The 5,663-nt window shown below is 40.6% G+C and overlaps 1 pseudogene; it reads right to left on the reverse strand.

Annotated features, from left to right (window-relative positions):
* Positions 1 to 1,181: 1,181 nt before the first annotated feature.
* On the reverse strand, positions 1,182 to 2,421 carry LOC129534870 (large ribosomal subunit protein uL4 pseudogene; annotated as a pseudogene).
* Between the last annotated feature and the right edge of the window lie 3,242 nt (positions 2,422 to 5,663).

Raw genomic sequence — 5,663 nt, forward strand, 5'->3', positions numbered from 1 at the left:
GTCTGTCATCTCTGAAAGTCACCTAGTCAATGAGGTCATATCAAAACATCCATCTTAAAGGGCTGATACAATCAGAAAAACATTTGGAAAGCCTTTCACTGGTCAGCAGCAGAAAATAGTGGTCAACTTGGGAAATACCTAAGCTTTCTTCCAAAGGGCTCAAATGTTCTATTTATATCCAGATAACACAGAAATCTCAAAGCCCTCTACTGTAAACATTCACCCTCAGGCACATGCTAAAATAGCACTCAACTTTTTTTTTATTATTTAAAAAATGTTCTATTGGAAGCCACATTATTACAGTGACTCTTGTTTACTCTGTTTTCAAAGATGGGCATCACTGTCCGTGCCCATCAAATGCCTAAGAATCAAGGCTTACAGACATCACTCTTCCACCACCACTTCCATTATCAGGCAAGCACTGATAATGCTTAATCAGGGTGACCACTTAAGTGTGAGGGTATCTTTACCTTTAATGAACTAGGATGTCGTTTATGTCTGTGTTCCATGAGAGAGAGAGGGACTATTTGTTAAACACATACACGCACACACATATCTGTACGTGTGTGTGTGTATGAAAGTGAAGTTGCTCGGTCATGTCCAACTCTTTGCTACTCTATGGACTGTATCCCTCCAGTCTCCTCTGTCAATGGGATTTTCCAGGCAAGAATACTGGAGTGGGTTGCCATTTCCTTCTCCCGGGGATCTTCCCAACTCAAGGACAGAACTCTGGTCTCCCGCATTGCAGGCAGACTTTACCGTCTGAGCCTCCAGGGAACACACACACACACACACACACACACACACACACACATCATGTCCCAAACCTGTACTAGGCACTACGTGTGTGTGTGTAGCTTATGTATATTCCATATATGTGATATATACAGTGTATATATATATATATATATATAATATTTTCTTACAATTGCTCAGCCAAAAATATTAATGTATAATTTTTTTAAAAAACTGAAGTAGAGTTAATTTACAATGTGGTGTTAGTTTCAAGTGTACAGCAAAGTGATTCAGTTATACATACAGACATATATATATTCTCTTTCAGATTCTTTGTCATTAAAGTTATTATAAGATATTTTTTCTAACTGCCTCTTTGATCAGGTCTTTATTCAAAATCAGCTGTCCAAAATGATTTGACCTTTACGGGATAAGCAAATTGAAGTTTATGCAGCAGCCTTCTTTTCTTCTATGGTGGGTTTCTTTCCTGTGGGCTTCTCTTTAGCTGCTGGTTTCTTGGTCCTTGCAGCTTTTTTACCCACCAGTCTACTTCACCTCCTTAATGCCAACAGCCTTCTTTCCTGTGTTTCCCACGACAGGCTTCTTGCCTCGAACCCTCTTCTCATCTGATTTGGCTTCTAGTGCTGCTGCTGTCCTATTCATCCAAATTTTGTGGTTCTTGGCATGATTTCTGCATATGGGGTTAGCCTCAACATGACTGTCAGGTTTTCCAGTGGATTCTTTTTCAGGACTCTGTGATGAATCTTATCGCATGGTGTTTGGAGGGCTCTTTAGATCTCTGGCTTTTCAAGATCCTGCTAAGCTCTGTATTGAGCATCTTGTGCATGGGGGAGGTTGTAGTGACTCTTGAGGGAGGCTGCTTTACATCAAGTGCCATACAGCTCATTTAACTTGCAGAAAGCATTTCCCATCAAAATGTATATGCATCCCACATGAGTACCAGGAGCAAGTTTCAAAGTGTTCAGTTTGCTTACATTAAGCAGAGTAATTCCAGGGATGTTTCTGAAGGCCTTGATGATACCACCATCCTCATTATCGGTGATGGAAGGTCCCATGTGCTGGATATGGTGATGAATTTTCATCTAACCTTTGGCAGCTCTCATTCTCTGAGAGGCATAGACTTTTTTTTATATCATCTCAGACTTTAAGTCTCTTGAGACACAAAACAGCCTCCATGGTCTTCTTATAGCCTTCAACCACCAAAGAAAGTTCAGGAGCTTCCTTTAGATGATAATCTTTAGCCATGACCAGCATTGATAATGCAATCGCAGCCAGTGCAGAGCAGGTGGCATATCACTTCTGTGTTGTATTCACTCTGAGGTGCCAACATCACCAGGTCTTGGTTGGCACAAACATGAAACCCCCGCAACACCTATTTCCTGAAGCACCCTGGCCAGAACAGTGAGTCCTACTACCTCAAACCCTGGGAATTTGAGCCACAGATCTGCCGGTACCCCAAGAGTCAGCACTGATTTGATGACCTGCTAATTCACAGACAGCATAGGGCTGTCTGTCATTTTTGCACAAGTTGGTGTGGACAAAGTTAACAATACCTGGTCGAATGGGAGCCTTGAACACAGCAGGCAAAATGACACTGTTGCCAGATGACTCCCCCTTTTCGGAGTACACTGCTATCCGTGGATGAGCACACGCCATGGTGAGGAGAGGAGAAGATCACGCTCCTCACTCTGGCGGCTCCCACAGGAAAAGCAGGTATAATTGAGCACAGTTCCAGGCGCTAAGACACTAGGTCCCTGTTGTTTACCTGCTTTATATGTGGTGGTGTGTATCTGTCACTCCCAAACTCCACATTTATCCCTCCTCCTCTTCCCCTTTGGTAACCTTAAGTTTGTTTTTGAAGTCTATGAGTCTGTTACTGTTTTGTATATAAGTTCATTTGTATCATTTTCTTAGATTCCACATATAAGTGATATATGATATTTATCTTTGTCTTTATATTTATCTTACTTCACTTAGTATAATAATATCTAGGTCCATCCACATTGTTGCAAATGGCATTATTTCATTCTTTTTTTTTTAACTAATGCATCATTCTTTTTTTTTAAATTTATTTTAATTGGAGGCTAATTACTTTACAATATTGTATTGGTTTTGCCATACATTGACATGAATCCGCCCCAGGTGTACATGTGTTCCCCATCTTGAACCCCCCTCCCACCTCCCTCCCCATCCCATCCCTCTGGGTCATCATTCTTGATAACTCTCTTCTTTTGATGCCTCTCCTATTTTATTCCTCACAATGGATTCATCAGAAAGTATGATCAGCCTGGTCTTCATAATATACTTGGAATCTGACCACATGTCACTACATTTACTCCCTCCACTCTAGTCTTATCTGCTATCTTCTCTCACCTGGTTTGCATTCCTGCTTCCACTCTTGCCTCACAAAGGTCTACTCTCAGTTAAGCTCCAGAGTGCTACTTTGAAGACATAAGCTAGGTCCTGTCACTTGAAAATCTTCTAGTGGCTTCCATCTCACTCCCAAATCGGTCCCAGCCAGTACTTCTATGATTTCTTCTCTTGCTCTTCTCTATGCCTCACTGGAAAGAATGTGAAGCATTCTGCTTTGAATTTTAAAAGTAAATGGAAGTATAGATTGGTTGTTATTTTCTGCATTGGAGTAATTAAGAGACAGCTGTGTTGTCTCAGGATTAGACAAACAGACCAATGGAACAGAAGTCAGTATCTGGAATTGTGCCCACATACACAAAGGAGGGACGAAAAGATACATGGAAAGATGAAAAGAGATGAAAGCTACTTGAAAAGAGATGAAAGCTACGTGAAAAGAGAGGGCCTAGAGTCGGCCCACTTAAACAAGAGTTGGCATGGAAGATAAGTTAGTAAATAATCCACCTGCTCAATAGCTAATAGTGGAATAGCTATCCCTGTGGAAAGAAATGACTTTGTATCCCCATTTTATATCATAAATAAAGTCAGATCAAAGACATAAAGGCAAACAGAAAACTAAAACAAAGAAGAAAATATAGGAGAAAAGATGTTACAGCCTCGGCAGTGGGGAGGATATTTTAACAATAACAAATGCACAAGCAAAGGAAATATATGCTAAATTTAACCACACTGAAATTGAGAATTCTGGTTTAGTAAATAGACCATAAAATAAGAAGACAATCCATAAATAGGGAGAAGATATTTGCAGTATATATGACTGGCAAATGATTAATATCTAGAATGCACAGAAATTTTGGTAAAAACATACCAAAAAACTAAGGGAACAATGAACAGAAAATTTAGGATAATAGTTAGCTCTGGAGGTGCGATGGGATACAAAGAGATTGGGCAGGGGCATTTGGGGAACTTCAGAGGTTTGTGTAATATTCTCTTTCTTAGGAAGGGTTAGAGGGCATGTGAATTATTTCAATATTATTTAAACTGTATATATTATATATTCTTTTATGTCTATATTTCATAAAAATAAAACACCCATGAATAAAACAGTTCTTCTATAACTGTGTGTTACAATATGGTCGTCTCTAGACACATTTGGCTATTTAAAATCAAATTACTTCAAATGAAATAAGAGTAAATATTTCATGCCTCAGCCATACTGCCACATTTCAAATGCTTAATAATCACACATGACTGCTAGCTACCATATTGGAAAGTATAGAATACTGGGCAACACTGTTCTAGAACATCCTTGTCTCCTTAGAGTTAGACACTGCTTTTATCCATTTTAATAAAAAGAGGCAATACATTGCTTTTCTGCAAAAAAATGAAAAGGTCTCCATAATTCTTTCAATAACAGCAGTAGGAGAGGAAGCAAAGATTTACTTCCTATGGATTTTGTTTCTCCTCTTGATTGAAGGAAATCCCACGAACAAATTTGTCAGACTTCATACTTCAGTGCACTTAACTCATCAAATGCCAGCATGAGCCTGATTATTTCTTCTGCTTCAGGAAGTTAAAGACTGTTTCCATGCAGTTTCTTGTACCATTAGGGTTGTGAGCAGATTTCATCTGCCAAAAAATTTCATTGTGTGATTTCCAAAGTTAGGTATCCTCCGGGGTGGAGTTCATAAGAGGACAGTGGTCTTCTAGAATGAGAAAGGAACTCTCTTCCTTCTTCCTGTCTACTCTGTAGGTCCTCACCAAAGCATGTGTTGCTAATCTGAGTGGCTGAGACTCTGACACTTCAGTGTGAGTTTCACCCTGTGTGTCAGAGGGTCAAATATACAGGTGTATTTCTCTGTCTTGCCTCCATGGAGGAGAATCTGGCTTTGGGCTCTGGCTTCCTTTCCTTTTTTTTTTGCTATCTCACATACAGTTGGATGTTCTAAACCCATGCCTTACATTCCTAATACAATTTCCATAAAGGTGGTAAAATTTAAAAGCGGGCCTTGCCATTAGAGGAAAATTGAGCTCTCAACCCCCAGCCCAGGTCTCAGTCATGGATTTTTGTCTAGTTGCCTAGAAAGCTCTGCACTGGAGTTTCAGGCACAGGCTCACTGTAAAGAAATAAAGCCTTTCTGCCCTTGCCATCAGAGAAGGCAATGGCAAGCCACTCCAGTACTCTTGCCTAGAAAATCCCATGGATGGAGGAGCCTGGTAGGCTGCAGTCCATGGGGTCGCTAAGGGTCGGACACAACTGAGTGACTTCACTTTCACTTTTCATTTTCACACATTGGAGAAGGAAATGGCAACCCACTCCAGTGTTCTTGCCTGAAGAATCCCAGGGGCAGGGGAGCCTGTTGGGCTTCCGTCTATGGGGTCACACAGAGCCGGACACAACTGAAGTGACTTAGCAGCAGCAGCAGCAGCAGCCCTTGCTATTGTCCACTGTGGGCAGAGTGACTTTAAGGACTTCAAGGAGAAGAGAATGGATGAACCAAGATAAGATTCAGGTGATACTTTATCCTTGGCTCCAG

This window comes from Moschus berezovskii, chromosome X, assembly GCF_049115385.1.
Source record: "Moschus berezovskii isolate FMDL1 chromosome X, NW_MosBer_1.0, whole genome shotgun sequence".
NCBI lineage: Eukaryota > Metazoa > Chordata > Mammalia > Artiodactyla > Moschidae > Moschus > Moschus berezovskii.